Below are 17,637 nucleotides of genomic sequence, written 5' to 3' on the forward strand. Positions count from 1 at the left end.
TCTTCTTACTTTATTTTATTTTGGCAATGGAATAAGACATTTTACATGTATTTTTAATGCACTTTCAACTTTTTTAGTGTTAATTTTGAATCATTCTTGGTAGACTAGTTTATTAAACAACTTACTAACAATTAGGTCCCCAAAATAGACTGTGTTATCTCAGAGTGAGTAGAGGTATTTTCGTCAGGAGGGGATTCTTGCTAAATGTTGGACTAAATGACTTCTGAGGTCCTTCCTAACCCAAAGATCATGTGATTAATTAGTGAACTTTCTTTTCAGAAATTATGGAGCAGGTTTTAAAAGAAACAAAAATATAACTGAGGTTCCTTTTAAATATTTTAACCATTTATTAATTAATCTACACTGTTTATTTACTTCTTCTTTTCTCTCATCTATGATCTGCATTAGGGTTTTTTTTCACACCTAGGAAATGGCAAAACAGAAATAATAGTCTGGTTAGGTAGTAAGTACAAGGATGGTCTCATGGGTAGTCAAGAGGTGAAGTAACAGGAGTGACAAGGCATGAAGAATCAGGTTAAGGTATATTAATGTCACAAGCAAGAGATAAAAAATCATACACTGGATCGTGAATTAATAAGAGATACTAAGACACCCTCTAAACCTAGAATAAAGTTTTGTCTTCCATTGCATTCTTCCTAATTTATTTTTCTGAATCTAGACTCGTAGATGTTGACCATAGGAAGGAAAGCCAGGAGGAAGTCAAAGAATTGAAAATGAAGCTATTCTTTGTTGGTCAGTCAAATCCTAGTGGCTAAGAAAGAGTGTTTATTGTACAGGTAAAGAAATAGATGAATTCTGGGAACTAGGACTAGAGATAGTAAAGAAAGGTTCCAAACTAAAATATCAGAGGAAAAAGACATCATATCAATGGAAGTTTAAATCTGCCATCTAGTTAATGTGTTAAAGTTGTATAATTAGTGGCACACTGCTTTCTACTCCCAGCTTACATTGTCCATGTTCATGAAATTCTTTGTTTCATGTTGACCCAGCATCATCTTCCTCAGAGATTCAACTGGGAAATCTTAGAATATAGTTTCTAGCTACACTAGGTTTCCTCAGATGTTGGTAGAAGAATTTGAAGCACTCATCTCTTGATAATACTACATTCCTTAATTGTCAGCATTTTTTTTTTTTGGTAATGTGGTGTTTTTTCCCTTTCTGGATTGTCAGGTCAAAGGATTTTGAAAGATTACAAGTCTCTCCTAAGTGCTTCTGTAGTACTCTGGGGTAGTATATGATTAGAACAATATCACTGATGAACACTAATATTTAGAGAACAACATCATCCATTTGGAATGTATATTGATTCTTCTATATGAGTGACACAAAATTTTGGCAAGTATATCTCTTTCTTTCTTTCTTTCTTTCTTTCTTTCTTTCTTTCTTTCTTTCTTTCTTTCTTTCTTTCTTTCTTTTCTTTTTTTTTTTGTGGGGCAATGGGGGTTAAGTGACTTGCCCAGGATCACACAGCTAGTACATGTCAAGTGCCTCAGGCCAGATTTGAACTCAGGTACTCCTGAATCCAGGGCCAGTACTTTACCCACTGCGCCACCTATCTGCCCCCAAGTATATTTCTTGTTTAATTCCTTTGCTGATTTTTTTTTTCAAATAGATAGTCATTGAATAGGGTTATTGTTGTGTGCTGTTGTGTTTCAAGGAATTTTGAATAATTTTGATATATGGATCACACCTTATTGAAACAAAGTCTATAAGTTATGTTTTCCACTAAAAATCCCCCCAATCAATAAACAGTAGGCAGAGTGGGACCATATATTCTCTATCTCTATCGGTTACTTGTGAAATACTGAAGATGGGTTCTATCATTCATATTGTTTGAAAAAGTTTATATGTTCTTTGAAGATAGCATAATTTTTAAAAAAGTCATGTAATTAATAAGACTTATCATTGTGGGACATTTGGGGAATTTTCCTTAAATAATACATATAATTAGACTGCTAACTTGACAGAGCAAAGATCAGAATTAGCAAAATAAAAAAGAAAAACAAATAAAAATGAGATAAGTATCCATGATAAAATAGAAACAGAAATGGCAATAGCAGTTATTATAACACTTTTGCTTAGACCTTTATCTAATATAATGAACACAAAAAAGCTCAAAAAGCACTTTAGTCAGCAAATACTTTATTTACTTGCCAACCAAGGAAAAATGGCAGCCAAAGACACACACACACACACACACACACACACATCATAGAAAAAAAGGATAATGGGTTAACATAAGCATTATCGGCACTTAGAAAGAATCATTGGAGAGTAAGTTTATTTAAAGAAAGTTTGGCAAGATATCCAACTAAGTGAGAGCAGAGACAAGATGGCATATTAAGAGAAACCACTCAGCTGAACTGTCCCAATATTCTACTTCAAAAAACTTTTAAAAACATCTCAAATCAAAATCTGGAGAAGCAGAGCCACCAAAAGGTTGGGATGAGACCTTTTTTTTGTTATCCTAAGAAAACTTAAGAGGACAGCAGGAGAAGTTTATGTCATGAGGGTAGAGGCCTTTCTAGAGTCCACCCACATGGTAGCAGTAGCATCTTAGAAATTCTCAGTCCAGAGACACTAAGGGGGTTAGATGACTTATTAGAAAGAGATTACAGGGCACCTTTTGCCAACACTCGGTACAACTGCTGCTGATTGGCAATGTTATTGCCCATATCCAGTTTCAGATTGCAGTTCCAGCATAGAGAGGAGTGTTGGTGGTTAGTCAAAAAGAAGGAGGGGCCCTGGTCAAAGTTTTAAAGATGAGCATTAGAACTTGTGGCTGAGGGGGACCAGAGGCCCTTTCTGGGTATAGACAAAAGTTAAGACCAGGAAAGCAGTGACCATTAGTGACCACTGTACCCTCAATGAAACAAAAAATTACAGACCCCCAAGAACAAGCTATGAAAACAACATTATGAAAAAGCATCAACCTTGGTACAGTGGCTCCCTAAACCAAGGTGAGTAGAACTCAACTTAAGTATATATTTCAAAATCAAAAACTTGGCTAGAAAAATGAGTAAATAGCAATAATAAAAAAAAATATGATCATTAAAAGCTACTATGGTTTCAGAGAAGACCAAGACATAAAATTAGAATACAACAATATGAAAATAGCTACAAAAAAGCCTCAAAGAATAAAGCTAATTGGACCCAAACCCAACAAGAATTCCTAGAAGAGTTAAAAAAAGAGATGAGTGGTAGAGCGAAAATTGGGGAAAGATATTAGAACAATGCAATACATTTATGAAAAGAGAATTAACAGTAATAAAGGCACAAAAATTATAAAGAAAATAATAACAAAAAACCAGAATTGGCCAAATCATAAGAGACACAAAAATCCACTGAAGAGAAGAACTCCTTAAAAAGCAGAATTGACCAAATGGGAAAGGAGGTACAAAAACTCACTGAATAAAGCAATTACTTAAAAAAATAGAATTGGGCAAGTAGAAGCTAATGTCTCCATGAGACATCATGACACAATAAAATAAAATCAAAACAATGGGGGTGGTGGCAAGAAAATGTGAAATATCTCATCAGAAAAATAATGCATCTGGAAAATAGATTGAAGAGAAATAATTTAAGAATTATTGGAATACCTGAATGTCATGATCAAAGAAAGAGCCCAGATATCATACTTCAAGAAATTATAAAGGATTACTGGACTAATACCTTATATCCAGAGGGTAAAATAGAAATTGAAATAATCCACCAATCACTTCTTGAAAAATATCACAATATGAAAGCTCTGTGGAATATTATAAACGAATTACAGAACTTCTAGGTCAAAGAGAAAACACTTCAAATAAAAAATGAATAATAAAACAAAACAATAACAATGCACAATTTGAATAATTCAAATCGAGTGGAGCTCCAGTCAGGATGAGAGAAAATTTAGCAGCTTGCACATTAAAAGAGCAAAAGGCTTGGAATATGATATTCTGGAAGGCAAAGGAGTAAGGATTACAACCAAGAATAACTTATCAAGCAAAACTCAATATAATCCTTTATGGCAAAAATAGATATTTAATGAAATAGAGGACTTTTAAACACTCCTGATGAAAAGGCAAGAGCTGAATAGAAAATGTGACATTTAAACACAAGACTGAAGTGAAGCAACAATAGGTAAACATGAAAGAATAATTATAAGAGACTCAATATAGTTATATGGTTTGCATTCCTATATGGGAAGATGATTTTCTATCTCCTAAGAACTTTATCATTAGTAGGGCAATTAAAGGGAGTTTGCATAAAGAGATGGCATGGGTGTGAAAAGAGAAAGGGTGGGGGATGCTAAAAGGGAAAACAGATGAAGGAGATGAAGGGATTTAGAAGCAAAACAGTAGTTAAAAGTAGAATAAACATTTTGAGGAGGAACAGGTGAGAGAGAGAGAGAGAAACCAGGTTATCACCGACGTATGTTTTGCATGATTTCATGTTTATAATTTATATCCTCTTGATTGCCATCTCAATGGATGGGGAGGGGTTAGGAGAGAGGAAAAGAATGTGGAATTCAAATTTTAAAAGTAAAGAAAGCTTAAAAATAAATAAATGTTTTAGGTTTTTTGAGATGTTCAACTAAGCAAAGTCATTTCAGGGGTATGAAAGAATGATAAACAAAAAATGGGAAATATTTGAACAAACATTTTAATAAACTGTTTTCTACCTCAAGATAGCAAAATCTTTCATATTTGAACTATAATATCTTGGTCATGGATGTATTGATAGAAAATGTAGAAACGTGTTAAAAAGAAGAGAGATATGAATAAAGCCAGATTGAAGCAAGTGTGTGTGTATATACACACACACATGCATAATATATAAGTTTATATATTTATATGTATATATAGTATGTGCGTGTGTATGAGCATATATATATATATACATGAACATGTAGATATGCATAGAGATGTAGATGTAGATATGTGTATGTGTGTATATGTATATCTGCATGTATATATGTATATGTGTATCTGTGTGTATGAGTATATGAGTGTGTGTGTGTATGTGTGTGTGTGTGTGTGTGTGTGAAACCTATGTCTGCGGTGACATAATTGTAAGGGTTTTGAGGGAAAAATGTACAAGGATACATATCTGAACCCAGAGACAATTTAAGTGATGTGGAAAGAAAATTCATACCTTATTAATACAGAAAAAATATGATTCATATTTTACGACCTACCAACTTATAGCACTACCATTCCATCTATAAACAATCTTTATGAGAGAAACTGAGCAGTCCATTAAAAAATTATTTGTCATTTGTTCTAACTTCATTGTCAGCAACAAACCTTACCCTCACAAACACATACATGTATATGTGTGTGTAGTTCCACAAATTCATATATGTATATGTTCATAAATATACATACACACAGAGACACATACATATCAACATATGTTAATGTGTTTGTTCCCTATATTCCTAGCTCCAGAAGCTTTCTTGACTTTTATCCATTGACAATATCTTAGGACTTCCTTGTTCCCTAATTCTGTTAAAGTGCTCTGCCAATTTTGTACTGCCAGTAATCCTGACCTGCCCAATACCTAATCTATACATACCTTTCATAAACTAGAAGTATATTGCTACTTGACAGGAACAAGATTGCCTGCCTACTGCTTCCCTGCTTGAAATTGGAAATAAACTCAAGCCCCAAATGGACATTATCAAGCATCATCTGATAATATTTGTCCTATAAAAGCCAAGCACAGAGGCTAGTTTTAACCAACACCAATTCACATAGGAACTCAGGGTATGTTCCCCAACTAGTTCTATAACCAGACCTGCTGATATGTATTGGGTTTATTGTTCTGGGTTTTCCTGACTTTTCAAAAAGGGAAACAGAGTACACAGTTTTCTTACTCATTGGCACATCACCTGTATAATGCATATTTTTGCATAAGCTGATATTTCTACATTTAATAATTATGTAAATATTTACGTATTGAAAATCTAGTATTTTTAGCCACAAGGGGAAAAATAAAAAAAAATAGAACTCAATGTATAACATGAAACATGTATGTAACAGTTGATTTATTCCCATACAGCAAAAGGGATACTAAGAAATAATTATAAAAGGATGAGAACAGAATTCTGTATCTTCTAACAGCATAATCATCTGGTATTTGAGTAATTAAACCTAACTGGACACAATGTGTGTAAAACAGCTAATTAGCTATTTTACAATTCACCTTTGTATTGCTTTGTGAAACACAAACAAGAGCCAAAGTGGAGTCAAACAGGATTTTCTGTTCTGGGTACAACCCACTATAAAGCTGGCACTTGTCTCATCATAAGCCCAATCTTTGTATTGCTATTCTATATAGAATTGCATAAGTACATGTTCCTTTTTTTTTTTTTTTTTTGCGGGGCAATGAGGGTTAAGTGATTTGCCCACGGTCACACAGCTAGTAAGTGTCAAATGTCTGAGGCTGGATTTGAACTCAGGTCCTCCTGAATCCAGGGCCCGTGCTTTATTCACTGAGCCACCTAGCTACCTTACCTCTTACTTAGGTACATATTAACTTTGGCACCTGCTTTCAAAAGTAATCAATTTTCATATTCAAATGACTGATGCTAGAGGAAAAGAAACACGAAAAGAGGGACAAATCAGTTACATTCCTGTGGTAAAAAGCTCCATTCCTTGCATCCATACTCCATGTGGTGTGCAAGGAACAAATGTACCCCAACCTTTCAATTACCCTGAGGTTAGGAAGAACTCTTCCTTTTTAAATGCCTGAAGAGATTCATATTTTGTTTCCTTGAAAGCTTTCTCCAAGAGAGCCATCAGCCAAAAGCCACTTCTACAAGGGGTAGCACCTTGTCATCTTCTTTTCTAGATCAGGAAACAATGGTAATGCTATTATCATGTGACCAACACGATGCTGAATTAGACATTTTCTCAATTCCTACTAACTTACAAGAAACAAACCAAGAAGTAATCAGTTTTCAAAAGTTGGGAAACTATAGCTATCTCCACAGGGCAAGAAACCAAATAAAGTAACAATCTTAATAATTAACAAATCAGGGGCAGCTAGGTGGCACAGTGGATAAAGCACTGTTCCTGGATTCAGGAGGACCTGAGTTCAAATTTGATCTCAAACACTTGTCACTTACTAGCTGTGTGAACCTGGGCTAGTCACTTAACTCTCATTGCCCTGCAAAAAACAAAAACAAAAAACAAAAATAAAAAAAAAACAAACAAACAACAAAAAATGACAACACACCAAAAAAATAATTCTAACATAACTCTTTCACTACTTTTTCTCCCACAAGCCTTCAGGCTCTATTAAGGTAAACAATTCAGATTTCTGGTTTGTGCTCTTAGATTCTTTAATCAATTTCTTTGTGACTCAGATTTTGCCAGGGCAAACCACCACTGTCCTTATCATAGTTCTGCAGACCTCAAGTCTACCCAGTCACATGAGGAATACTGGTGGAACTGAAGTGGCCATGTTTTATCAGAGGTGGCTGGTCTCAGCTCCAAAGTATCTCCAAAGTCAATGAACCTCAACTCACCAGAAACTTTCTTTAGCAACTACTTCACCCAGAACCCCACCATAATTCCCACAAGTCTGTAAAAAGCAGTAGGCATCAGTTCAACTAAACCAGAGAAGCAAAGAATGGAAAAGTGAATTCCCCAATGCAAGAAAAGGCTGAGGCAATTTTAAAGTCCATCCCCATAGGCAAACCCTTAATGAAATCGGAAGGAGTCATAAAGTGAACAACATAGGAATACAAGGGAAAATTATTAAAAATTCACCAAAGATCTCAAGGAAAATTTTCGTTAAAACCAGGGAGATAAGTAACACAATTTCTAAAAGAAATGTTTCTACATTAATAGTACAAAATAATGGAAATTGAACTAATACTTGATGAAGCAGACCTGTAAGAGGGAAGGGAAGAAAAAGGAATTCAGAGCTCCATGGGATAACAAATGGAAGAATTAATAGCTTAGGCGGCATTAATAAATAGCAGAATAGAAGAACTTGAATCCATACTAGCTAATCTTTTCAGAGAAAAAAAAGAGAAAATAACTTATTGGGAATACATATATACCAAAGTAAAGGACAATCTGGAAGAATAGGGGTAAAAACAATATGAAAATAATACATGATCCATATACAAACATAATACAATTATCTTCAAGACAGTATGTATAGAAATAATTATGGTTGAACCCTCCTCCCCAAACGATATAAAAAGTTAAAAAAAAATTGAGTACTAACTTAAAGAACACATAAATTGATTCCAAAGGAAGAAAATAAATAGCACTTCAAACTCCAAGAAACATAATAAAGTTCAACAATTTCAAATAATAAACAACAAATTCTGAAAGCCACCAGGAAAAAGACTGTCAGATGTAAAGAATGGAAATTTGAATAACACAAGAATGTTCTATGCCTCTTAGAAATCCCAGAAGATAATTGAATAATATAATTTTAAAAGCAAATGAAATCAAGAAATATTATACTAAGCCCCAGGGTAAAAAGAAATGTCCAAACAATCCCTGCCTTGAAGGAGTTCACATTTAATAGAAGGAGACAATATGCAAACAACTATTAAAAGGAAAAGAAAGAAATACTAGAAAAAGAAAGATGCCTGTGGGAGGATATATAATATATATGAATATGTATCATATGAAAGACATATATGATAACATATATAAAACATTATATCTATAACAATAGAGGAAGGGCTTCATAAAAGGATAGAGGAAGATAACAATAGGGAAGGTCTTCATAAGAGGATACAAAAGGATAAAGATGAAAATGGAATTTAATGAAACATAAATGATGGTGGAGGAGCTGGCCTGATAAGCCATGGAATAAACCCTAAAACTCATCCTAAAGGGGAAACACATGCAGAATGTGGGGATGCATAAAAGGGAATTAGGTGAAATGGGGAAAGAAGAGATTATGTGATATATCCTAATCAAGTTCAAGGTAAATAAGGCAAATGAAATAACGAATCTCTCAGCAAGAGAATGGAAGAAATGAAAAAGGGAGCTGACATCATATCTCGAAGGTTGGATGAGGTTCCACTAAAAATACTTCCATCAAGAGGGAAGATATATATTTTGTAATGGCAGATAGGAACCATATGATGAGTCTAAAATTCGGGGATTTGGTGCATAGGGAAACTGCTAACTTTGAGAGACTAGAGAAAAGGAAAGGGGGTGGAGGTGGAAATCTGAGGGAGCATGTCCAGAAAGGTTGAAAGGTATGAACCCTGAGAGAAGAGTTTTCTTTTCTAATGGCAAAGAAAAGGATCATGGAGGTCAAAGCCTAGAAGAGAAGTGAACTATTTAAAACACAAAATGTCAATCCTGGTACATTGCTTCCAAGTTGATTACTTCCCTCCAGAATTGCTACTTTTAAGAGTAAAACAAGGCCATTGGTGGCACAGTGGGTAAAGCAAAGGACACAAAGTCAGGAAAACTCATCTTCTGAAGTTCAAATCCAGCTTCAGATACTTACTAGCTGTGGGACCCAGGGGAAGCCATTTAACCCAGTCTGCCTCATTTTCTCATCTGTAAAAATGAGCTCGAGAAGGAACTGGAAAAATACTCTAGGATCTTTGCCAAGAAAACCCAAATGAGGTTATAAAGAGACAGAAATGAAAGATTATTGAACAACAACAAAAAAGGAAAGTACAATAATTTGAAGGAAAACAATTTACAAGACAATGCAATGTCATAGAAATTCTACAGAATTACATGTTAAAAGGCATGGAAATAATTTAGAATATCAAACTCGAACTTGGTACTTTCACTTATTCATTTGAGACTGGTCTCCTATCTCGGTCCCCAAACCTCCATTTAAAATGGCATTTCAGCTGTAGTCTTCTGGGTCCCAGGGAGTTGGCTGGGAGAGCTGGACAGGCACCTTTGCAAGGGGGTGAGGAGGGGCTCAGGCTTAAGCCCCTCCAGCCAGGAAGCACCCCAGAGCCTGGACACAGCCTTAAATCCTATGGTCCCCCAGAGGGACCTGTAGCCAATGAGCCTATTCCCCCTGCTGCCCATCTACATGGAGAGCCTACTGAAGCACTGAGTGGCAAAACCTCATTATGTTGTATATTTGGTTTATTTAACTCAAAAATTTATGGACCCCATCAAATCTGCTTCTGCTGGAATTTTTGATTTAAATGAAATTGCAATGAAGTTGGGAGTATGGAAATGAAGAATATATGACATCAACAATGTATTAGATGGTATCAACCTCATTCAAAAAAAAAGATCTAAGAATCATATTCAGTGCATTGGATCTGATCTTGGTGGTAATGAATGAAAAGTACCCCAGCAAAAGAATATAAGGGATAAACTAAATGATTTAGAATCAATGGAAGGGCAGCTAGGTGGAGCAATGCATAAAGCCTGAGCCCTGGATTCAGGAGAACCTGAGTTCAAGTCTGGCCTCAGACACTTGACTCTTACTCTTGACTCTTGGGCAAGTCACTTAACCCTCATTGCCATAATACTAATACTAATACTAATACTAATACTAATACTAATACTAATACTAATACTAATACTAATACTAATACTAATACTAATACTAATACTAATACTAATACTAATAATAATAAGCAATGGGAAAAAACTTTGGATGAATTAATTAAGGATTGTTCTCAGCAGTTGTTTGAACTAACAGATGACAAAGAAAATGAAAGATTAGTATGTGTGACCTATCCAGATATACATTGTATACATTGGCAATCAAGGCTCCAGAAGAAAGCAGATTGGAAGTGCCAACTCCTAAAGAAGACTGTATAACAGTACATAGAAAGAGCGCAAAGTGACTTCCTGATGTTTATTTGTGAGAAGTGGAACAAGATATCAACAAAACATTTGAATAAATGAGCATTACTTTATTTGAAAGTAAATCTACAGTTCATCCTGATCAAGAAGGAAATCTATAGCGGAGTGAATAAAATAAAAAAATTAATTAATTAATTAAAAATTAAAAAAAAAAAACAACAACCTGAATTGTCTTGAACATTATAACTCTGAGGTGATTTCAACAACTTTTGTCAAGTTGGCTTAATTTCCTCTGTGGCAAGACTGGATGTTTTTAGTTTAGGCTTTAAAGAAATCAGCTCATGGGGAATTCTATGTCCAATTTGATATTAATATTAAGGCCAATAATTTTAGTAGTTCTCTTGTATACTGTTATATCAACTTATTGTGGAAAATAGATCATTCTATAAGCAATTATGAAAATGTAATTTGGCATTTACTTAAGTAAAGCAAGGACTTTGCATATTTTTTAAAATCATAAAAACAGTCTTTTAGAGCACAAATTTCTTAGTAATAAAACATTTGAGCTAATCTCAAATTGAAGAACACAGTATGTCATAAACTTCTTTCTTTAAAAGGCAGAAAATGTATCAAGTGAAATTATGCTTTATATCATGTGAATATTGTTTACATTGCATTCAGTTGTTTAAATAGCAATGGTATACACAATAAAATGTGAATACTTCTCTATATGTTTTTGTATAATTTTTAGATAACTCATGAAAAAATGTGAAGCATACATAAAAATTTTACCTTGTAAAGCAAAAAATTAAATGTAAATATGAAAAGTAATAAAATAAAATAAAATAAAATGGCTTTCAGGCCAACCAGCTCTTCATTTTCCATTGAGTATCATTCCTCTGGATTTTTCTACCATACCTCTACTCTGAGTATGCTAAAGAATACATATTTTATATTTCAAGAACATAGCCTTTTTCTCTCTCTCCATCTCCCCCTTTGCCTTCTTTTTATGTGTTTTCTTTTCCATTGGAATGTAAACCCCTTGAAAGCAGGTATTGTCTTTTTGTTTGTATTTGTATCCCCACTGGTTAGTGCATAGACATGCACAAAATATTGACTTAATAAATGTTTGTTGACTGATTGACTCACAAGTATGCCCTTCACAGCCTAGCTAAACTTGTTTTTTAGGAGTTTTATTGAAAGACAAAGAGGCTAGAAAAGGAAAAAAAAATGAGAATAAAGATGATGAATCAAAGAATAAGCATTTAGAAGAAACAGAAAATTAATTAAATTAATCAAGTTGACAATATCGCAAACGAAAAAGGTAAAATCACAACAAAGTCAGAGGAAAGTAAAAATGATCAGAGCCTAATGTATGAAGTCATATGCCAACAAAATTAAGAACTCAAAAGAAAGAGAGAATTACCTTCAATAATAGAAAACATCCAATTTAATAACATACCAAAGAAAAATCTAAATAATTCAATTTTGGAATAAGGAGCCACAAATGATGAATTTACAAGAGGATTCTATCAAACTTTTAAAGAACAATTAATACTGTTGTAACAAGGTTGGGGAAGAATACTCTAGAAAATTATTTTCATGGGACAAATTTGATTACTATACATAAAACAGGGAAGGAAAAAGCAAAGAAGAACTGTATATCAATGCCACAAATTGAATATCAAATTTAAAAATCCATAAAAATAATTCATTAAAAATTGAACCATAAGGGGTTTATGCAATGAGTGTAAGGTTGGTTCATCCTTCGAAAAATACTAAACATAATTACCATATTCAAAACAAAACATCTAAATGTGAATGATTATCCCAACAGTTTCAGAAAATTATTTAACAAAATGAAGCATTTATTTATGGTGGGGAAAAAGTCCACAAACTGTAGCATAGAATTTCTTGTTAATTTTAATAAAATATATAATTAAAACCACATGAAACTATCATTAGGATACACTAAAAGTATCCTAAATAAAGGTATAAAGCTAGGATATATGCTCTCACTGCTGTCACTTTATAGTCCTAGAAATTATATAAATTTAAAACAAAATACAGACATTAAATGTATAAAGCAGGCAAAGAGGAAATAAAATTACTTGATGATGAAATGATGTCTACTAGAAATTACCAGAGAATTAACAAAGAAACTAACTACAAAATGTTTCAAATATTTGGAATTCAATGTACTGTAATGATTAGAATGATGCCACCTACTGGAGACTTGCTGTGGGAAAGCTCCGCCATGAGGAAAATGCCTCAGAAGTATTGTGGCTTTTTCTTGGCGTCAGGAAATGACATTTACTCATGGGTGCTATCTATCAAGACTACCAGCCAATCAACTTGAAGAGCCTCCTATTTTCTGGGAGGAGACAGGAAGGAGGAAAGGGAGCCTGCACAGAGAGCTCTCTCTCTTTTGGATTCCTGACTTGATGGTGGTGGTGGTGGCAGCAGAGGACTTCACAGGAAATTTGAGGAAAGATAGGAATGCCAGGCTGTTGGAATTCTGTTCTCAATCTTTTTCTTTCTATTTTCCAATAAACCCTTAAAAACCTAAACTCGTTTTATCAGTGATTTTAGTCAGTTTCCCCCAAAACTGGGGGAACAGATTAGAATCCACATTTAGAATCTTAAATTATACAGTACCAAAGTACACTCAACAGTTATATAGATTCAATTATAAAGTGGACCTTAAAGAAACAAAAGATTTAGAGCAAACTGAATATTAATGCTCCAGATCAGGTCATGAGAATTTAATAAAAATCACAATATTAATGAATATAATGTTATACAAATCAAATTATCAAACATATGTTTTATTTATCTCTTTAAAATTAAAAAAAAATCTGGAGAAACCAAAAAAGAGAACTAAATACAAAGCAGGAAGCAAACAGACAATAACTGTGAATGTCAATGCATCACTCAATTTAATTTTCTCTCTTTTCATTCCCTTTACTTAGTCATAAGCATCTATAATGTTATTGCTTCATGTGAGGAAACCATGTTTCATCACTTGAAGCACAGGGGGGACTTTGACAATTGGAGTGACGCCACCTACTGGAGAGTTACTGTAGGAAAGCTCTGCCATGAGGAGAAGGCATTTGAAGTCAAGCCATGTGGCTTGAAAGGTCAGTTCCTTGGCATTAGTAAGTGATGTTTCCTCATGGGTACTGTCTATCAAAGCTACCAGCCAAATAGCTTGGAGCTATATGTGTTGGGATGGCCCTGTATCCGGTTTCACAGGAGGCTTCTGGGACAAAGAAGGGGCAAGGCACTCCCTTTTGGGTGAGGACCTCAGCGGGGAATGGAGCAGGAGATGCTGGCTCCCTGAGATAGATATCTGAATCTAGGCTTCTTTCTCTCTCTCTTGACCAAATTCTTATGCTCCTTAATAAATGTTTAAAAAGTCTAAACTCTTGCCAAAGCTTCTAATTTATTGGTGACCACAATTTATTAGAATGTCAAATAATCATGCCCTAAAAGATTCACTATTAGAGACTGGACAGTGGAAGGAGGATATAAGATAATACCTCAGTCAAGTGAATACTGCTATGCTCATTTTATTCCGGACTGAATTCCTATGTTGTTCCACATCTTCTCTTTACCACTGTCTTCTCTTTCTCTATTCATTCTTTCAAATACAGGAGTAGATATATTTGCCAAAGAAGAGAACATTAAAATAAAAAAGAAGTCAAATGGGGCAAGAGTAGAGTCTTTTGGAGTAATATGTTTAAAGAGCTTAGGAGGAGAAAGATTTAAGTTGATAGATACTCATCTACATAGAATTAAATAGGTCAAACTTTTTGTGTGTTTGTTAAGATATTTTTACCTGCAAATTTCTGTTTTCCATCAAGCTTCCATTTTTCTTTTCTGTGTACAAGCAATAAACATAGAGTTGCAAAAGACAGATTAGATCAAAGAATATTATTCACTTGACTCCCATGAGTATGTCCTGTAGATTCTTAAAAACTATAAAAGGTAAGAATATATTATTTTCAGTGCCAGAGAGGTATTGTTGCATTAGTAGATTGATCTTCCCCTTAGTAATCTAAAAATATTTATTTTGCTTCTCTAAGTATCACACTTCTTAACAGGTAGTGTCACTGAATTATATTTAAAAAATTAACTTGTAGGTCTTACCCCCAGTTAATTGAATTAGTTCTATGAGTAACCCCCCCCCCACTGTGTATTTCTAAGGAAATAACATAAATTTGCCCATTTCTCTGGTGGTAGAGATCTGGACTCTAAATGTTTAGATAGAAGAAAATGTACAGTAAGGAATAAAGGAACACTTTTAGTCTTGAATATGGTCAAGAAAATTATATAATATATGAAGATAGTATGGAATTTTGTGCCAGAAGACTTTGGTCTAAATTCTACCTCTGCCATATACTACCTGTGTGATCTTGACAAAGTGACTTAACCCCTTGGTACCTAAGTTTCCTTATCTAAAAATCTGATTATATGACCACATAATTCCCAAATCAACAAACTCTAGAAGTTCCTTATTAGCACATGGATAGAATAAAAATGTCTCTATTTGCAATTACACCTCTTAACAACCTGAAACCAACTTATCTTCCCAGCTTCATTGAGTATGACTGTCTCTCACACACTCTGTGTTTCAGCCAAAATTCAGTTCTTACCATTCAGTATTTACAATCCATCAACTCCCTTCAGTCCATTGCCCTAGCCATCCTCTAAGCCTGGAATGCATTCCTTCCTCACTTCTATTTCTTATAATGCCAATTTTTCTTTTTGAAAGCTCAGTTCATGTGTCATCTTCTATATGAGGTCTTTCTGCACTGTCCCAGTTGTTACTACCTTTCCACTCCCAAATATATATTTTGTACATGTCTTTGTGTGTAAATGATTTGTCTCCCCTCAGTATAAAATCTCATTGAGAAAGACTATTTTGCTTCAATATATGTATCCACAGTGCTTAATATAGTGTCTGCTGCATATTAGGCTCTTAAGAGATGTATGTTGATGGTTTGATTGGCCCTGGGTATTTTCTTTGTACAGGTTACAGATTTTTTTTATAATTTAAAAACTATAATTACTTCATTTCTTTGAATTGTGAATCTCCTTAACTCAGTTCCTAGGGCAGATATAGGAATGGTAGAGATGTAAATACTTTATTCCAGGTATAGCTGAGCACTGAAAGTAAGTTTGCATCCAATTTCTTAATGCTAGATATATAGAAATGTGGAAGAATCTGACAGTACCATTTGAGAGAGAGAGAGAGAGAGAGAGAGAGAGAGAGAGAGAGAGAGAGAGAGAGAGAGAGAGAGAGAGGTAAACAGACAGGTGGCGCAGTGGATAGAGTGCTGGGTCTGAAGTCAAGAAGACTCATCTTCCTGTGTTCAAATGTGATCTCACTAACTCAAATCTGACTTACTAACTGTGTGACCCTGGACAAGTTACTTAACCCATTTGCTTCAGTTTTTTCATCCATAAAATAAACTGGAGAAGGAAATGGAAAACCATTCCAGTATATTTGCCAAGAAAACGCAAAATGGGGTCACAGAGTCAGACATGACTGGAAAAGACTGAACAACAACAATTAGATGAGAAGTATTCAATAATAAAGTAAAACAATTGAACAAAACTAACAATAGAATGACTACTTTTGAAAGAGCGTGAAACATTCCTTACCATTTATGCTTGACAATCCCCGCACCCCCAGCTCACTATTTTTAAAATCAGAAATATATTTTCTTTCACTCCCCAGTTGTTGTTGTTGTTGTTGTTGTTGTTGTTGTTGTTGTTGTTGTTGTTGTTTTGGTGGGGGGGAGGTTGAAGAGGGAATAAATTCCTTGTAACAAATATGCATAATCAAGCAAAAATAAATTCCCTCATTGATTGTTTCATTTTGCAGATAAGGAAGCAAAGGGTTAGAGAGGTTATGCATTGAGTATGTGTCCAAATACTATACATTAATACATAATACGAAAGCATTAGAACAAAATAATTATCTTAAATCAGTGTTCTTTAGAAATCCGTTGAAGAGGTTTATCTATAAGAATTTGGAAGATGACTCAGTTCATCATTTTTCTAAATCGTAAATATTCTGATTCAATGATCTAAAAATTTAAGAATTGTAAAAAAGAGAAAGAAATGAAAAGAAAACAATTAATTATGGAAAATATAGAAGTATATAAAGTTTTATTTTAAAATCCCAACTGAATAATCATGTTCAAACTTTGTTGAGCTAAGGTATTTGGTTCCTGAAATATCAATAGTGCACAAATAGGGTGCATACATGCCAGGGTATACATAGAAAGATCCTTTGGGGTACTCAAAAAAATAATACTGAGGAAAACAGAATAGTTGTTCCGTACACTAGCAGCTACATCTGATTCTTTTCCTTTCCTTTCCCCTACCTTTTCATGAGCACTCCTCCTCAGGCTAGCAAATGGGAAAGTAGCAGCTGGCCCAAACCCCTTAACCCTCCTGCTGCTCAATTTCGACTTTGCTGGTTGGCCAGCCACTTGTTTTCCTACCCATGTAGGTAGGTGAGCATATAGTCATCCCCTACTTGTCCAATGAAGGTTTCTGGTTTCCTTTCACTGACTCGAAATTGCCTTTTGTTTCTCACTTGAACTGTTCAAAACTTCCTTATAGTTCACCAAATTCCTAGGGCCCCTCCCCCCACACACACACACTCCCAGGAGGCCCTGAGAGGAATAGGCACAGAAAATAGCAGCATTAGGACCCAGAAGGGTCATAAACAGGGGTATTTAAGAAGAGGCAGAGGCAGCTGTGGTAGGATTAGAGACTAAGTAGCAACCTTTCAAATCTGCATTTCTGCTGACAAGACAATCTCCTCCCTTCTTGCCTT

At 34.5% G+C, this 17,637-nt stretch overlaps 1 pseudogene; it reads left to right on the forward strand.

Annotated features, from left to right (window-relative positions):
* LOC122747205 overlaps positions 1-10,879 on the forward strand; it is a 90,916-nt pseudogene extending 80,037 nt beyond the window's left edge.
* The last annotated feature ends 6,758 nt before the right edge of the window (positions 10,880-17,637 follow it).

Source organism: Dromiciops gliroides, chromosome 3 (assembly GCF_019393635.1).
Source record: "Dromiciops gliroides isolate mDroGli1 chromosome 3, mDroGli1.pri, whole genome shotgun sequence".
Classification (NCBI taxonomy): Eukaryota; Metazoa; Chordata; class Mammalia; order Microbiotheria; family Microbiotheriidae; genus Dromiciops; species Dromiciops gliroides.